The 19072-nt window shown below is 49.3% G+C and overlaps 1 pseudogene; it reads right to left on the reverse strand.

Annotated features, from left to right (window-relative positions):
* Positions 1–1567: 1567 nt before the first annotated feature.
* On the reverse strand, positions 1568–5254 carry LOC117976925 (thymidylate synthase-like; annotated as a pseudogene).
* Positions 5255–19072: the final 13818 nt, after the last annotated feature.

Consider the following 19072-nt stretch of genomic DNA (forward strand, 5'->3'; position numbering starts at 1 on the left):
CGCCATGTTGGCCAGGCTGGTCTGGAACTCCCGACCTCAGGTGATCCACTCACCTCAGTCTCCCAAAATGCTAGGATTACAGGTGTGAGCCATCACACCTGGCCCATATAGTACTCTTATTCCTGCAGGGTTGATCAAACGGAGCTTTAGTCTTTTTCTTCCTTAAAAAAATGAGTTAATGTTTTTATAATAATGTTTAGAAGAACAGAGGAAAAACTTTGTTGTTTTGCAGAACACTTTTTTGTTGTTGTTGTTGTGGACGGAGTCTCGCTCTGTTGACCAGGTTGAAGTTCAGTGGCACAATCCCGGCTCACTGCAACCTCCACCTCCTGGGCTCAAGCAATCCTCCCCTCTCAGCCTCCTGAGTAGCTGGGACTACAGGCACGCACCATCACGCCCCGCTAATTTTTTTTTTTTTTTTTTTGAGATGGAGTCTCACTCTGTCGCCCAGGCTGGAGTGCAGTGGCGCAATCTTGGCTCACTGCAAGCTCCGCCTCCCAGGTTCACGCCATTCTTCCGCCTCAGCCTCCCACGTAGCTGGGACTACAGGCGCCCGCCACCACACCCAGATAATTTTTTGTATTTTTAGTAGAGACCGGGTTTCACTGTGTTAGCCAGGATGGTCTCGATCTCCTGACCTCATGATCCGCCCGTCTCGGCCTCCCAAAGTACTGGGATTACAGGCGTGAGCCACCGCGCCTGGCCTGTATTTTTTATAAAAATACAAAAACCATTCTGCGCCCGGTAGAACACTTCTTTATTACAGCAATATATAAAACAAATATAACTTTAAGCCGGGTGTGGTGGCTCACACCTGTAATCTCAGCACTTTGGGAGGCCAAAACAGGTGGATCACCTGAGGTCAGGAGTTTAAGACCAGCCTGGGCAACATGGTGAAACCCCGTCTCTACTAAAAATACAAAAAATTAGCCAGGCATGGTGGCGGGTGCCTGAAATCCCAGCTACTCAGGAGACTGAGGCACAAGAATCGCTGGAACCTGGGAGGGGAGGTCGCAGTGAGCTGAGATCATACCACTGTACTCCAGCTTGGGTGACAAAGTGAGACTCCATCTCAAACACAAATATATATATATAAATTTATACTATATATAAACTTAATATAACTTTAAATATTCATAACGACACTATACATTATGATTGATGGTGTTAGTCCACTCTCTCAAATTTGAGAGAATAGCTTGTAGAATTCTTGAAATTCACCAACCTTCTTCATAAAGACACAGGATTGAAACGCATGTGCATGTTTTTGTTAAGAGCATACCAATTTCATTCTCCTCAGTTTTGCTCATAATCTCCATATTTTCATGCACCCTCAGTGAGTTAGCCAAACTCAAGGCCTTTTATTACGGAAAGGGCTAGCACAGTTGTGGTGACGCCCTTAAAAGTTAATATCCTTAAAAGTTAATAACTAATAAGTCAACAACAGATTTTTGACCTAGTTCCCTTTTCCTTTAGAGCAAAAAGAACTTTCACCTGAGCATCCAGCCCAACCCCTGAAGACTGAAAATACCCTTCAAACTCCTTTAAAAGTGCCCTACACAGTGGCTCACGCCTGTAATCCCAGCACTTTGGGAGGCTGAGGTGGGCAGATCATCTGAGGTCAGGAGTTCGAGACAAGCCTGGCCAACATGGTGAAACCCCATCTCTACTAAAAATACAAACATTAGCTGGGCGTGGTGGCGGGCACCTGTAATCCCAGCTACTTGGGAGACTGAGGCAGGAGAATCGCTTGAACCTGGGAGGAGGTGGCAGTGAGCCGAGATTGAGCCATTACACTCCAGTCTGGGCAACAAGAGTGAAACTCCGTCTCAAAAAAAAAAAAAGAAAAAAAAAAAACAGAACTGGCAGGGGGGAAGGGCTGGAGGCAGTGTCATCAGAGGAAGATTTTTGGATTCCAAGCACAGATGATGATTTGTCTGTGGTCAGTTTGTTTTGTTCTTTTCCTTTCTTTTTTTTTTTTTTTTTTTTTAAGACAGAGTCTCGCTGTCACCCAGGCTGGAGTGCAGTGGCGTGATTTTGGCTCACTGCAACCTCCGCCTCCCAGGTTCAAGCGATTCTCCTGCCTCAGCCTCCCAAATAGCTGGGATTTACAGGTGCCCCCCGACATGCCTGGCTTTTTTTTTTTTTTTCTCAGAGACAGAGTTTCGCTCTTGTTGCCCAGGCTGGAGTGCAATGGCGAGATCTTGGCTCACCACAACCTCTGTCTCCCAGGTTCAAGTGATTCTCCTGCCTCAGCCTCCCGAGTAGCTGGGATTACAGGCATGCACCACCATGCCTGGCTAATTTTGTATTTTTAGTATAGACAGGTTTTCTCCATGTTGGTCAGGCTGGTCTTGAACTCCTGACCTCAGGGGATCCACCCGCCTTGGCCTCCCAAAGTGCTGGGATTACAGGCATTAGCCACCGCACCCAGCCCCTGGCTAATTTTTGTATTTTTAGTAGAGATGAGTTTTCGCCGTGTTGGCCAGGCTGGTCTCAAATTCCTGACCTCAAGTGATCCACCCGCGTCGGCCTCCCAGAGTGCTGGGATTATGCCTTCTGTTGATGATGTAAATCACTTTTTGCGGTTGGTCGTCTCCTTGATCTGAATAATCTGAATCCATATCTTCGTATTCTGCCCAAAATGCCTCCACTGGAAGCCATAAACTGGGCCCAAGTCCCCTTCTTCTCAGTGGAGAATCCCAAGTTGTCCAAAAAGGGCTCCACTGCCTCATCTCACATTTTCACTCTCTTGGAAGACAGTTCTTCAGCATATGTGGATCCCTTGATAAACGACAGCAACTCCTCCAAAACATTGTGGTTGTCAGCAGAGGAAAGTCACTTCTCAGGCTGCAGTGGGACTGACTGACTGCCTGCCTGCCGAAAACGAAAACAGCGGCGGCAGAGAGCAGGCGCCCTGGGGGCGTCCTTCCTGCAGCTGCAGCAGACGATGTGCTCCACCTGCCTTAGGTACTGCAGCTCCCCGTGGGGCGGACAGGGCTCAGCATCCCGCTCCTGCGCAGCAGGACAGAGGCAGTGAGGAGACAGGGTTAGAGACCGGGTTTCACCATGTTGGCCAGGCTGGTCTCGAACTCCTGACCTTGTGATCTGCCCGCTTTGGCCTACCAAAGTGCTGAGATTACAGGCGTGAGCCACCACGCCCGGCCCCAAATTCATAAACTTTCTTAAAACACTATGAGATTTTTTGCAATTTGTTTTAGCTCATCCACTATCGTTAGTGTATTTTATGTGTGGCTGAAGACAATTCTTCTTCTTCTAATGTGGCCCAGGGAAGCCAAAAGATTGGACATCCCCTTTGGGAGGCCAAGGCCGGTGGATCACGAGGTCAGGAGTTCGAGACCAACCTGGCTAACAAGGTGAAATCCTGTCTCTACTAAAAATACAAAAAAATTAGCCAAACGTGTTGGCGGGCGCCTGTAGTCCCAGCTACTCGGGAGGCTGAGGCAGGAGAATGGCATGAACTAGGGAGGCAGAGCTTGCAGTGAGCCAAGATGGCACCACTGCACTCCAGCCTTGGCGACAGAGCGAGACTCCATCTCAAAAAAAAAAAAAAAAAAAAAAAAAAGATTGGACATCCCTGCTTTACAACTTGGTTTCTTCACCTAATCATGGATTGTGGTTATCTTTCCAACTCAGTGAATATGAATTCATTTTACTTTTTTATTTTTTTGAGATGGAGCTTCGCTCTTGTCACCCAGGCTGGAGTGCAATGGCACAATCTTGGTTCACTGCAACCTCTGCCTCGCAGGTTCAAGCGATTCTCCTCCCTCAGCCTCCTGAGTAGCTGGGATTACAGGTGCACGCCACCACGCCCAGCTAATTTTTGTATTTTTAGTAGAGACGGAGTTTCACCATGTTGGCCAGGCTGGTCTCGAACTCCTGACCTCAGGTGATCCACCCGCTTTGGCTTCCCGAAGTGCTGGGATTACAGGCGTGAGCCACCGCTCCTGGCCCAGTTTTTTGTTTTGTTTTGTTTTGTTTTTAACTATTGCAATATATTCCAGAGTATAAATGTGTTACAGATCATCATGATCTGTTTGTTGTTCAGTTAATAAGGCAAGGAGCAAAACATTGTGCTAAAGTGGTCTCATTTTTATAAAAATTATATCTACATATTTCCCATTAAGAACTCCTTTGTTTTCTTTTATTTTAGTTCAGTTTTTTTGAGACAGGATGTCCTGTCAACCAGGCTGGGGTGCAGTGCCACGATCTCAGCTCACTGCAGCCTTGACCTCCCAGGCTCAGGCAGTCCTCCTACCTCAGCCTCATGAGGAACTGGGACCACAGGCATCTGCCACCACGTCCAGCTAAATTTTTTTTTTATTTTTTGTAGACATGAGGTCTGTGTTGCCCAGGCTGGTCTTAAACTCCTGGGTTCAAGCGATCCTTCCACCTCAGGCTCCCAAAGTGCTGGGATTACAGGCATGAGCCACCGCACCTGGCCCCATCTATTACTTTTTCTTTTCTTTTCTTTTCCTTTTCTTTCCTTTTCTCTTCTTTTTTTTTTTTTTTTTTTTTTTTTTTTTTGAGACAGGGTCTCACTCTGTGGCCCAGACTGGAGTGCAGTGGTGCGATCTCGGCTTACCACCGCAACCTCCGTCCCACAAGCCTCAAGTGATTCTCCTGCCTCAGCCTCCTGAGTAGCTGGGATTACAGGCGCATACCACTGCAGGCTGGCTAATTTTTGTATTTGTAGTAGAGACAGGGTTTCACCATGTTGGCCAGGCTGGTCTTGAACTCCTGACCTCAAATGATCCACCTGCCTCGGCCTCCCAAAGTGCTGGGATTACAGGCATGAGCCACGACACCCAGCCCTATTACTTTTCAATAACAAAAATTAATAAAGAGATTTCTAAAACACTGAACAGTATATGGCTTTACTTTTCAAACTAGAATTCTTATATTTTTAAAATTTCAATTTTATTTATTTATTTATTTATTTATTTATTTATTTATTTTGAGATGGAGCCTCGTTCTGTTGCCCAGGCCGGAGTGCAATGGAGCGATCTCAGCTCACTGCAAACTCCACCACCCAGGTTCAAGCGATTCTCCCGCCTCAGCCTCCTGAGTAGCTGGGATTACAGGCACCCGCCGTCATGCCCGACTAATTTTTGTATTTTTGTAGAGGTGGGGTTTCACCATGTTGGCCAGACTGGTCTTAAACTCCTGACCACAGGTGGTCTGCCCTCCTTGGCCTCCCAAAGTGCTGAGATTTCAGGTGTGAGCCACTACAGCTGGCCTCAAACCAGAATTTTTAAAATGCCACTTACATGGAATATACACACTGGATTTTCCCAAACAAGAGCCCCTCCAGGTTGACTTCCCTAACTGGCTTTTCAGCAGGCCCTGGAAAGCTTCTCGCCCCACCCTGGGCACATTGGAACAGCTTGTAAACATGTCAAGGAAATTGGGGATTCCATCCTCATCTGCTCATAAAGTCAGGTGTCCTCAGCCAGGCGCGGTGGCTCAAGCCTGTCATCTCAGCACTTTGGGAGGCTGAGGTAGGCGGATCACTTGAGGTCAGGAGTTTGAGACCAGCCTGGCCAACATGGTGAAACCCCATTTCTACTAAAAAATACAAAAATTAGCCAGGCGTGGTGGCGGGTGCCTGTAATCCCAGCTACCCAGGAGGCTGAGGCAGGAAAATCACTTGAACCCGGGAGGCAGAGGCTGCAGTGAGCCAAGATCGCGCCATTGCACTCCAGCCTGGGCCACAGAACGAGACTCTTAATCAAAAAAAAAAAGTCAGATGTCCTCACCAGCAAGTCGATGGTGACTTAGTCGATAGTGATTGGGATTCTCTGAGAGAAGCAGAGACAGCACTGACTTCTCAAAAGGCCCACCACACTGAGCCTCAATGTGCCCCTCTATAAAATGAGAGTTGTAACAGTCCCTATCTCATAGCATAGGGCCCTGTTCTTTTTTCTTTCTTTCTTTGTTTTTTTGAGACAGTGTCACACTCTGTTGCCCAGGCTAGACTGCAGTGGTGCAATCACAGCTTACTGCAGCCTCAACCTCCCAGACTCAAGTGATCCTCCTGCGTCAGCCTCCCAAGTAGCTGAAACCATAGGAATGTGGCACCACACCTGGCTATTTTTTTATTATTTGTAGAAGCAACAGGGTTTCACTATGTTGCCCCAGATGGTCTTAAACTCCTGGCCTCAAACGGTCTTTCTGCCTCGGCCTCCCAAAGCACTGGGATTGTAGGCATGCACCACCACACCCAGCCTCCTATTCTAAGAGCTCAGGAAACGGTGGACTTTCTAATTATGAATCAGGGATATTCTTGATCCTGTATAATCAGAACCAAATGCAGAAATAAACTTCCTGCTGAGGCTGCAATCGTCTCTAGTGAACCTCAATGTCAAGTGTTTGGGGCACTACCCATCCTCAACACTCACCAAAGGGACCCTCATATATGCATTTATAAAAATAAAGTCTGGGCGCGGTGGCTCATGCCTGTAATCCTAGCACTTTAGGAGGCTAAGGTGGGCAGATCACTTGAGGTCAGGAGTTCGAGACCAGCCTGGCCAACATGGTGAAACCCCATCTCTATCAAAAATATAAAAAATTAGGCCAGTCACGGTGGCTCACACCTGTAATCCCAGCACTTTGGGAGGCCGAGGCGGGCGGATCACGAGGTCAGGAGATTGAGACCATCTTGGCTAACACAGTGAAACCCCGTCTCTACTAAAAATACAAAAAAAAAAAAAAATTAGCTGGGTGTGGTGGTGAGTGCCTGTACATAGTCCCAGCTACTCAGGAGGCTGAGGCGAGAGAATGGCGTGAACCCGGGAGGCGGAGCTTGCAGTGAGCGGAGATCACGCCACCGCACTCCAGCCTGGGTGACAGGGCAAGACTCTGTCTCAAAAAAAAAAAAAAAAAAAAATTAGCTAGGTGTGGTGGCGGGCACCTGTAGTCCCAGCTACCTGGGAGGCTAAGGCAGGAGAATTGCTTGAACCCAAGAGGTGGAGGTTGCAGTGATCCAAGATCGCACCACTGCACTCCAGCCTGGGCAACAGATCAAGACTCCATCTCAAAAGAGAAAAAAAAAAGAAAAAAAAAGTCACACTTGAAAATGCTTGGTGCGGCCGGGCATGGTGGCTCATGCCTGTAATCCCAGCACTTTGGGAGGCCGAGGCGGGCGGATCATGAGGTCAGGAGTTCGAAACCAGCCTAACCAACATGGTGAAACCCCATCTCTACTAAAAATACAAAAATTAGCCAGGCGTGGTGGTGTGTGCCTGTAATCTCAGCTACTTGGGAGGCTGAGGCAGGAGCATGGCTTGAACCCGGGAGGCGGAGGTTGTGGTGAGCTGAGATTGTGCCATTGCACTCCAGCCTGGGCAATAAGAGCAAAACTCCATCTCAAAAAAAAAAAGAAAAGAAAAGAAAATGCTTGGTGCTTTTACTGTGAGATGATGAGCCCATGAACTCAGCATATGTTAGCGTGAATATGATGTTTCTGGCTGAGGATCTTTAAAGAATGTTTGTGGAGGCCGGGTGCAGTGGCTCATGCCTCTAATCCCAGCACTTTGGGCAGCCCAGGCGGGTGGATCACAAGGTCAGGAGTTCAAAACCAGCCTGGCCAATATGGTGAAACCCCGTCCCTACTAAAAATACAAAAATTAGCTGGACGTGGTAGCGCGTGCCTGTAGTCCTAGCTGCGCAGGAGGCTGAGGCAGGAGAATCCCTTGAATCCAGGAGGTGGAGGTTGCAGTGAGCCAAAATCGTGCCACTGCACTCCAACCTGGGCAACAGAGCAAGACTACGTCTCAAAAACAAAACAAAACAAAACAAAAGAATGTTTGTGGAGTTTATGCCAATTGATATGCATAAAATCAGTTTTTTTCCTTTATTATTATTATTTATTTTTTGAGACGGAGCCTTGCACTGTTGCCCAGACTGGAGTGCAGTAGTGCCATCTCGGCTCACTGCAACCTCCACCTCCCGGGTTCAAGTGATTCTCCTGCCTTAGCCTCCCAAGTAGTTGGGATTACAGGCACCCGCCACCACGCCCAGCTAAGTTTTTGTATTTTTAGTAGAGATGGGGTTTCACTATGTTGATCAAGCTGGTCTCAAACTCCTGACCTCATGATCCACCCACCTTGTTCTCCCAAAGTGCTGGGATTAAAGGCATGAGCCACCACACCCAGCCTATTATATATTTTTTTAAGACAGAGTCCCATTCTGTCACTCAGGGTGGAGTGCAATGGCAGGATCATGGCTCACTGCAGCCTCAACCCCCCAGACTCAAGCGATCCTCCTGCTTCAGCCTGCCAAGTAGCTGGGACTACAGGTGCATAACACTATAACTGGCTAATTTTTAAATTTTTTGTAGAGACGGAATTTTGCTCTATTGCCCAGGCTGATCTCAAACTCCTAGGCTCAAGTGATTCTCCTACTTCGACTTCTCAAAGTGCTGGGATTATAGGCATGAGCCATTGTGCCTAGCTAGTTTTTTCCTTTAAAAACCACACTGCTGACCAGGCGCAGTGGCTCACGCCTGTAATCCCAGCACTTTGGGAGGCCAAGGCAGGAGGATTACCTGAGGTCAGGAGTTCGACACCAGCCTGGCCAACATGGTGAAACCCCGTCTATACTAAAAGTACAAAAAAATTAGCCGGGTGTAGTGGTGCACACCTGTAATCCCAACTACCCAGGAGCTGAGGCACGAAAATCCCTTGAACCCGGGAGGCGGAGGTTGCAGTGAGCTGACATCATGCCACTGGACTCCAGCCTGGCCGACAGAGCAAGACTGTCTCAAAAAAAAAAAAAAACCCTGCAAAAGAATTTAATGGCATGAAAAAAATACTTGGGAAATTGTGACATGAGAAAAACAGATTACAATGTAGCATGCCAAGTATGATTCCTTCCCTGATAAAAATATAAATATGTGCATGTTTGCATTTTTTTTAAAGAAAGTCTTCCAAAGGTTATTGAGGAAGAGGACACATTTGCAGGGGATTTTTACTTCATTCCTTGGGCATTTTGGTATTTTGCAAATACTTTATGATGACTATTGCCTTTGTCCTCTAACAAAAAATCAAGAAATATATCTTAGTTAAAATGTCCCTGCGGACATAAAATGTACATTGAGAAGAGAATTATCCTACTAAATATTTTCAAACTTTATCTGAGCAGTTAAGGTGTCCGGAATTGGTGGGTTATTGGTCTCACTGACTTCAAGAATGAAGCCGCGGACCCTCGCGGTGAGTGTTAACAGCTTTTAAGGTGGCGTGTTTGGAGTTTGTTCCTTCCGATGTTCGGATGTGTCCGGAGTTTCTTCCTTCTGGTGGGTCCCTGATCTCGCCGGCTCAGGCAGGAGTGAAGCTGCAGACCTTCGCGGTGAGTGTTACAGCTCATTAAGGCAGTATGCACCCAAAGAGTGAGCAGCAGCAGGATTTATAGCAAAGAGCAAAAGATCAAAGCCACCACAGCACGGAAGGGAACCCGAGCGGGTTGCCGCGGATGACTCGGGCAACCTTCTTTTCTTCTCTTATCTGGCCCCACCCACATCCTGCTGATTGGTCCATTTTACAGAGAGCCGAGTCGTCTGTTTTGACAGGGTGCTGATTGGTGCGTTTACAATCCCTGAGCTAGACACAAAGGTTCTCCATGACCCCACTAGATTAGCTAGATACAGAGTGGCCACACAAAGGTTCTCCAAGTCCCCACCAGAGTAGCTGGATACAGAGTGTCGATTGGTGCATTCACAAACCCTGAGCTAGACACAGGGTGCTGATTGGTGTGTTTACAAACCTTGAGCTAGATACAGAGTGCCGATTGGTGTATTTACAATCCCTGAGCTAGACATAAAGGTTCTCCACGTCCCCAACAGACTCAGGAGCCCAGCTGGCTTCACCCAGTGGATCCCGCACTGGGGCTGCAGGTGGAGCTGCCTGCCAGTCCCACGCCGTGCGCCCGCACTCCTCAGCCCTTGGGTGGTCGATGGGACTAGGTGCCGTGGAGCAGGGGCGGCGCTCATCGGGGAGGCTCAGGCCGCACAGGAGCCCACGGGGTACGGGGAGAGGGGAGGCTCAGGCATGGCGGTCTGCGGGTCCCAAGCCCTGCCCCGCGGGAAGGCAGCTAAGGCCCGGCGAGAAATTGAGCACAGCAGCTGCTGGCCCAGGTGCTAAGCCCCTCACTGCCCGGGGCCGGCGGGGCCGGCCGGCCGCTCTGAGCGCGGGGTCCGCCGAGCCCACGCCCACCCGGAACTCGGCGCTGGCCCGCAAGCACCGCGCGCAGCCCCGGTTCCCGCCTGCGCCTCTCCCTCCACACCTCCCCGCAAGCTGAGGGAGCCGGCTCCGGCCTTGGCCAGCCCAGAAAGGGGCTTCCACAGTGCAGCAGCGGGCTGAAGGGCTCCTCAAGTGCTGCCAAAGTGGGAGCCCAGGCAAAGGAGGCGCCGAGAGCGAGCGAGGGCTGTGAGGACTGCCAGCACGCTGTCACCTCTCAGTAAGACAGGTCAGGGCTGGGCACAGTGGCTCACGCCTGTAATCCCAGCATTTTGGGAGCTGAGGCAGGAGGATTGCTTGAGGCCAGGATTTCCAGACCAGCCTGGCCAACATAGTGAGACCTCATCTCTCCAAAAAATTTAAAAATTAGCTGGCCATAGTGGTGCGCACTTGTAGTACCCGCTAGTCGGGAGGCTGAGGTGGGAAGATCGCTTGAACCCAGGAGGTAGGGGCTGTAGTGAGCTGTGATGGTGCCACTGCATTCCAGCCTGGGCAATAGCAAGACCCCGTCTCAATAATAATAATAATAGGCCAGGACTTGCTACATGGGAGGCCGGGGTTTGACCTGACCTCTGACCTCTGGGCAGTCAGGTAGGTAGGCCGCCATCTCTGACCCACATCTGCCACTTGGCTTTCGGGCTCCATCCTACCATATACCTGCAGAGTGTGGCTCAGTCAGACCGGCAGCAGCGTGGCCTCACCCAGGCGGCAGGACAGGTTTGTCCGCCCCAGCCCCCAAACTCAGAGGCCGGCTCCTGTGGGTAAGAGGGGAGCAAAGAGGTCAGGGCTATGTCAGGGCCCGGACCCCTTGAGGGACAGGCAGCCATTTGATGGCTGTTCCCCCCACACTTCAGGTGACTGCATCCCTCCTCAGCCTCTAACCCTCCACGGCTCTCCAGCGCCCTCCTCACCTCGCACTGAGGGCCCGTGTGGCTTGGCCCCTTGCCACCTCTCCAGGTATCTCTCTCTCTCTCTTGCTCCACTGAGCCAAGCTCTCTCTCTCACCATCTGAGATCACAGAATGGAAATAAGAAACTGTGTTATATAGCAATCAAGCCAGGCACATGCCTCTGACTACATCCACTTTTGCTTACACTCCTTCCATGAGGGCAAGTTGGTTCTTTTTTTTTTTTTTAACTAAAATGTAAAAACACACACCCCTGCCCTTTCCTCAGGTGTCCCGCGCCCACCGATTCCTCCTCTCTGGTCACCACGTCCTTGGCTGGTGTTAGAAAAATGGCTATAAGCTTCCTGGGAATCAGATAATAAAGCTTACAGGAACTCTTCCCAGATTTAAAAGAGCTTAATAAATAAATAAATAAATAAAGCTTACCTTCTAGAGGGGAAAATAGATAAAACCAATAAGAAAAACACATGTTAGAGGCTAATAAGTGCTAAGGAGAAAAATAAAAGAATGAAAGACAAAACAAAAACCTAGCGGGGGGGGGGGGGGGCGCGGTGGCTTACGCCTGTAATCCCAGCACTTTAGGAGGCCAAGGTGGGAGGAACGCTTGAGGAGTTCGAGACCAGCCTAGGCTACATAGTGAGACCCTGTCTCTACAAAACAATAAAAAAAATTTTAAAAATCGCTGGCCATGCTGGCAAGCACCTGCATCACAGCTGCTCAGGAAGCTTAGGCAGGAGGATCACTTGAGTATGGCAGTCGTCGCTGAAGTGAGCCAAGATGGCACCACTGACTCTGTCAGCCCAGATAACAGTCTCAAAAAAAAAAAAAAAGATGACTGGGCATGGTGGTTCACACTTGTAATCCCAGCACTTTGGGAGGCTGAGGCAGGCAGATCACCTGAGGTCAGGAGTTCGAGACCAGCCTGGCTAACATGGCGAAACCCTGTCTCTACTAAAAATACAAAAATTAGCTAGATGTGGTGGCATGTGCCTGTAATCCAAGCTACTCAGGAGGCTGAGCTAGAAGAATCGCTTGAACCTGGGAGGTGGATGTTGTAGTGAGCCAAGATCGTGCCACTGCACTCCAGCCTGGGTGGCAGAGCAAGACTCCATCTCAAAAAACAAAAACAAAACAAAGCAAAGCAAAAAACGGTGAGAGGGCCTGGTGCCCCCTCTGGAATGTTTTTCATTGTCTAGGTTTGACACTGTGCTGTGCCATCACGTGTGGGGCTGGGGAAAGTGCAGATTCCGGGGCACACGCCTGCCCTTGGAGCAGGGATGGAGTCAGCTCCATCTATAGGGTCTGGTCTGGGAGGAGGGAGAGGGTGCTTGCCCAGAGCAGGCTCAGACCCTAAGCCTGAGCCTAGGGAAGGGTGAGCCGACCCTGGAGGCAAATGGACCACAATCCCCCCTCCCCATCAACCTTCACCAGCGATTCCGGGATAAATGACACAGACAGCACTGAGAATTCCATGGTAGTCGTTATTATTACTGTTGTTTTTATTAATAGCAGGGGCCCCATCACTTACCTGTGGGTTATCAATTTATTACCTCTCAGTTCCATTTGTCATCTGGTGCCAGGTTAGGCTTTGTCAATAGAGGGCGCTGGAGAGCCACTGAGGAGCCAGGGCCCCTCTGCCTCACTCCAGGGCTTTGTGTTCTTCCTACTGCGCTGTGACCAGCAGGTGGCTGCTATGCTCCACATTATAGGGAGTGACCTCCACTGCCACCCTCTCCTCCTTCTCCCTCCTCCTTCTCCCTCCTCCTCTTCCTTCCTCCTCCCTCCTCCTCCCTCCTCCTCCTCCCTCTTCCTCTTCCTCCCTCCTTTCTTTCATCCCTCTTCCTTTCTCCTCCTTCTTCCTTCTCCTTCCTTCTCCCTCCTCCTTTTTTCTCTTTCTCCTCCTCTTCCCTCCTCCTTTTTTCTCTTTCTCCTCCTCTTTCCTCCTCCGCCTTCTTCCTCCCCCTCCTCCTTCTTCCTACCCCTTCTCCTCCCCCTTCCCCTTTCTTTTAAAAGACGGGGTCTCAGCCAGGCACAGTGACTCACACCTGTAATCCCACCTGTAATCCCTCACTTTGGGAGGCCAAGACAGGAGGATCACTTGAGCCCAGGAGTTCGAGGCTGCAGTGAGCTATGGTAGCACCACTGGACTCCAGCCTGGGCAATAGGGGGAGACTTTGTCTGAGAGAGAGAGAGACAGAAAATGAGAATCGCACCATGTCGCCCAGGCTGGAGTACAGTGGCAGGACCATAGCTCTCCAGTGCCTTCTTGAGTCTAGCTAGGGACTTGTCACTTAACCCAAGAGATCTATTTAAAACATGAAGTAGAATCTTTGTTTCTCACAGAATCAGCTGCCTTCTCAGATCCTCTACAAATGGAAACAGAATCATGCAAAACAGGGAAGGTAAAGGGACAAGAAAATGGTCTTTTTGAAGAGCTGCTCCCAGCCCTGCTGGACAAAATGACCAAAATAGGATCCCTGGTATTAAAGTTCCTCTCATAAAAATCCATTCAGAAAATTGAGGACACTTTGGGAGGCTAAGATGTGAGGATTGTTTGAGGCCAGGAGCCTGGGCAACAGAACAAGGCCCTGTCTCAAAAAAAAAAAAAAAAAGAAAAGATACATATATATATATCTGTACCCAGAGTCAAGACAAGCGATATTTGTTGTCTAAAAACAACTCTGGTTCAGGGTACATCAGTTAACTTTTTTTTTTTTTTTGAGATGGAGTCTCGCTCTGTGGCCCAGGCTGGAGTGCAATGGTGTGATCTCAGCTCACTGCAAGCTCCACCTCCTGGGTTCACGCAATTCTCCTGCCTCAGCCTCCCAAGTAGCTGGGACTACAGGCACCCGCCACCACGCCCAGCTAATTTTTTGTGTTTTTAGTAGAGACGGGGTTTCAGCGTGTTAGCCAGGATGGTCTTGATCTCCTGACCTTATGATCCGCCCACCTCGGCCTCCCAAAGTGTTCAGATTACAGGCATGAGCCCCCACACCCAGCCTTTTTTTTTTTTTTTTTTTTTGAGATAAGAGTCTTGCTCTGTTGCCCAGTCTGGAGTGCAGTGGTGCAATCTCAGCTTACTACAACCTCCACCTCCCGGGTTCAAGTGATTTTCTGCCTCAGCTTCCCAAGTAGCTGGGATTACAGGCGTGCGCCACCACACCTGGCTAATTTTTGTACTTTTTGTAGAGACAGGGTTTCACCATGATGGACAAGCTGGTCTCGAGCTCCTGGCCTCAGGTGATTCTCCCACCTCAGCCTCCCAAAGTGCTGGGATTGTAGGTGTAAGCCACCACGCCCAGCCCAAGACAGATACTTTAAGAAAGTAAACTGGCCAGGACAGTGGCTCACACCTGTAATCCCAGCACTTTGGGAGGCCAAAGCAGGCAAATCACTTGAGGTCAGGAGTTCGAGAGCAGCCTGGCCAACATGGTGAAACCCGGCCTTTACTAAAAATACAAAACTTAGATAGCCGTGGTGGCAGCCACCTCTAAATCCAGCTACTTGGAAGGCCAAAACAGCATCATTTGAACCCAGGAGATGGAGGTTGTAGCGAGCCGAGAGCCTGCCACTGCACTGCAGCCTGGGTGACAAAACAGGGCTCTGTCTCAAAAATAAAATAAAATAAAGAAAAAGAAAATAAAGAAGGGAACTTAGGTTAAGTGAGGTCATAAGGGTGGGGCCCTGATCCCTGATGTCCTTATAGAAAGAGACACCAGGAGTGCACACACACGGAGGGAAGGCCATATGAGGTCACAGTGAAAAGGTGGCCTTCTACAAACCAAGGACAAATGCCTCAGGACAAACCAACCCTGCTGGCACCTTGACTTTGGACTTCCAGTCTCCAGAACTGTGAGAAATAAATGTCTGTTGTTTAAGCCACCTAGTCTGTGATATTTTGTTACACAGCCCTAGCAGACCATTACATTCAGTCTCTTCTTTGCTTCCCACTGTGTCCTTTCTACCAAGCACCATGCCTAGCACATAGTAAGTACCCCCAAAAAGATGCACAAACATCATCGCCTCCTGTGGGAAGCTGTCCCTCACCCTTCTCCACTCCTTCTCCCCTTAGCTTAAGTGCCTCTTCTCAGCTTCAGTTCCTACACTTTCCACTTGGCTCTTGAAGAATATGTTTTGAGGTCTAATTCCTCTCTAGCAGGTGAAATGTTTGAAGGCAGGGGCTGGGTCTTCCCCAGGGCTCAGCACCAATGGCATGCACCATCAGAATTTTTTGTTTTGTTTTGTTTTTTTGAGATGGAGTTTCACTCTTGTCACCCAGGCTGGAGTGCAGTGGCCCAATCTCAGCTCACTACAACCTCTGCCTCCTAGGTTCAAGCGATTCTTGTGCCTCAGCCTCCTGAGTAGCTGGGATTACAGGCGCCTGCCACCATGCCCAGCTAATTTTTGTATTTTTAGTAGAGATGGGGTTTTGCCATGCTGGCCAGGCTGGCCTCCAACTCCTGACCTCAAGTGATTAGCCAACCTTGGCCTCCCAAAGTGCTGGGATTACAGGTGTGAGCCACTGCGCCTGGCCAGGAGTTTAATAAATATTTGAGTGAAAGTAAGTTTCTTGACCTTGACGCATGGGCCCTAGAGAGCTAGAAGACCTGAATTCTAAGCTTCATTCCTGTGCAACTGTGGACACTGAGCCTCAAATGTAATCATGGTCTGGGGTTTTTCCAGAGATCAAAGCTTGGGGAAAGCCCTTTGTTCTCTGAAAGGTACAGGGTTATTTTCACATCTGTTATGAACACTCGTGCCGTTGAGCTGAGCTCCTGAGTCTTAGTCAGCTGCCTGGCTCCAGGTGGACTTCCTGCTGTACCTCAGATATACTAAGCTCACTCCTGCCTTGGGGCTTTTGCGCTTGCTACTGCTTCTGGGAACACACTGCCCCCAGGCTTTCCCATGATCCCTTAATTTTCAGGGTCTACACCACAGCCAAGGCAGATGACACTGATTGCAAGGAAACAACTCGGTTACAGGGCATTGGGGAACAGAAGAAATGCCACTATTCGGCTCACACCTGTAATCCCAGCACTTTAGGAGGCCGAGGTAGGTGGATCACAAGGTCAAAAGATCGAGACCATCCTGGCCAACATGGCGAAAACCCGTCTCTACTAAATATACAAAAATTAGCTGGGCGTGGTGGCCCGCGCCTGTAGTCCCAGCTACTCAGGAGGCTGAGGCAGGAAAATCGCTTGAACCCAGGAGGCAGAGGTTGCAGTGAGCCGAGATCGCGCCACTGCACTCCAGCCTGGAGGGCAGACTCCATCTCAAAAAAAAAAAGAAGAAGAAATACCACTGCTCTATTAGTTCATTTAATCCCCTCAATGACTTTGAGAGGTACACACTTTTTTTCTTTTTTTTTGAGACAGGTTCTCACTCTGTCACCCAAGCTGGAGTGCAGTGTTGCAATCATGGCTCACTGTAGCTTCTACCTCCTGGGCTCAGGTGATCCTCTTATCTCAGCCTCCCCAGTAGTTGGGATTACAAGTGTGTGCCACCACACCTGGCTAATTTTTGTATTTTTTGTAGCCATGGGGATTCGCCATGTTGCACAACCTGGTCTTGAACTCCTAAGTCCAAGCAATCCTCTCACCTCAGCCTCCCAAAGTGCTGGCATTACACATGTGAGCTACCACGCCCGGGAGTATGTACCTTTTTTTTTTTTTTGAGATGACGTCTCACTCCGTCACCCAGGCTGGAGTGCAGTGGCGCAATCTCAGTTCACTGCAACCTCCCCCTCCCGGGTTCAAGCGATCCTCCTGCCTCAGCCTCCCGAGTAGCTGGGATTACAGGTGCCTGCCACCACACCCAGCTAATTTTTGTATTTTTAGTAGAGATGGGGTTTCACCACGTTGGTCAGGCTGGTCTCGAACTCCTGACCTTATGACCCACCCGCCTTGGCCTCCCAAAGTGATTGGATTACAGGTGTGAGCCACCATGCCTGGCCTCGTTTCTTCATCTTTCAAATAGGAAAAACACAGTGTGAGGTGTGATGAAGAACTCAGGCTTGGATTCAGGTCTTGTATCATTCTACTCCTTGCTCAGCCATGGACTAGCTGTGTGAGCTGAGATGAGGAGCTTCACCTCTGTGAGCCTTGGCTGCCTATTCCAATGCGTGTTGGCGTCATTCTGTTTCCTATGGTGGCTGGGGATTCCCTGGGACCATGTGTGTCTGCACTGTGGTCACTGTAGTTGGCAGGATGGAGGCAGTGTATAAAAATGTTTAGGAGCTTAGGCTCTGGAGTCAGACTGCAACAGGCCTAGTTCAAATTCCAGCTCTGACAATTACTCCCAGTGAGATCTTAGGAAAATCAGTTTCTTCTCTGAACCTGTTTTTGTTTTTTTGTTTTGTTTTGTTTGAGACGGAGTCTTGCTCTGTTGCCCAGGCTTGAGTGCAGTGGCGCGATCTCGGCTCACTGCAACCTCTGCCAGGTTCAAGTGATTCTCCTGCCTCAGCCTCCCCAGTAGCTGGGATCACAGGCATGTGCCACCATGCCCAGCTAATTTTTTTTGTATTTTCAGTAGAGACGGGGTTTCACCATGTTGGCCAGGCTGGTCTCGAACTCCTGGCCTCAAAGGATCCACCCGCCTCATCCTCCCAAAGTGCTGGGATTACAGGCATGAGCCACTGTGCCAGGCCAAACCTCAGTTTTTGTATCTGTCAAATGAGAATAATAACAGTAAATATCCGATAGAGTTTACTATGAAGAGTCAATCTGATGATGTAGGTAAAGCACTTAAAACTGGTCTGGGGCCTGGCACAGTGGCTCGTGCCTGTAATCCCAGTACTTTGGGAGTCCAAAGCAGGAGGATCCCTTGAGCCCGGGAGTTTAAGTCCAGCCTGAGCAACATAGTGAGACCATCTCTACAAAATAATAATAATAATAAATAAATTAATTAATTAGTGAGGCATGGTGTTGTGCACCTGTTGTCCCAGCGATTTGGGAGGCTAATGTGGGAGGATCCTTTGACCCCAGGAGGTCAAGGCTGCAGTGAGCCACGATCCTGCCACTGTGCTCTAGCCTGGGCAAGAGAGCAAGACCCTATCTCAAAAAAAAAAAAAAAGCAAAGATATTATGAGACTGATTTTTTAAATACCTTTCTCTAGGCCGGGTGCAGTAGCTCACGCCTGTAATCCCAGCACTATGTGAGGCCGAGGCAGGAGGATCACTTGAAGTCAGGAGTTCGAGACCAGCCTGGCCAACATGGTGAAACCCCGTCTCTACTAAAAATACAAAAATTAGCCGGGCATGGTGGCAGGTGGCTGTAATCCCAGCTACTCGGGAGGCTGAGGCAGGAGGATGGCTTGAACCCCGGGAGGTGGAGGTTGCAGAGAGCTGAGATCGCACAACTGCACTCCAGCCTGGGCGACAGAGCAAGACTCTGTCTCAAAAATAAATAAATAAATAAATAAATAAAATACCTTTTTTTACATGTCAGTCCATTTTCCCAAAACCAGGGCCAATGTGACCAGACCCCACCCCCATCTACAAAATCAATCCTACTTAATCATAGTGTAGCTTGAAGGTTGGGCTCTCACCACAGCAGGGTTCGAGTTCCAGCAATGCCCGTAACTGCTGTGGGACCCTAAATAAACGACTTCACCTCTTTGACCCTCAGAGGTTAACCTGGCATAGTAATCGCCTCCCTCACGGGGTTATTTAGGTTTCAACGAGTTGATGCACAAGCGTGGTACATGGAAAGGGCTCGGTAAACACGAGGTGCTATTACTCCCACCACAGTGCCAGTCCTTCTCCCTTTTTTACTTTATTTTTTATTTTTATTTTTTGAGATGGAGTCTTGCTCTGTCGCCCAGGCTGGAGCGTAGTGGCGCCATCTCCGCTCACTGTAACTTCCGCCTCTCGGGTTCAAGCAATTCACCTGCCTGGGCCTCCCGAGTAGC

This window comes from Pan paniscus, chromosome 20 (genome assembly GCF_029289425.2).
Source record: "Pan paniscus chromosome 20, NHGRI_mPanPan1-v2.0_pri, whole genome shotgun sequence".
Lineage (NCBI taxonomy): Eukaryota > Metazoa > Chordata > Mammalia > Primates > Hominidae > Pan > Pan paniscus.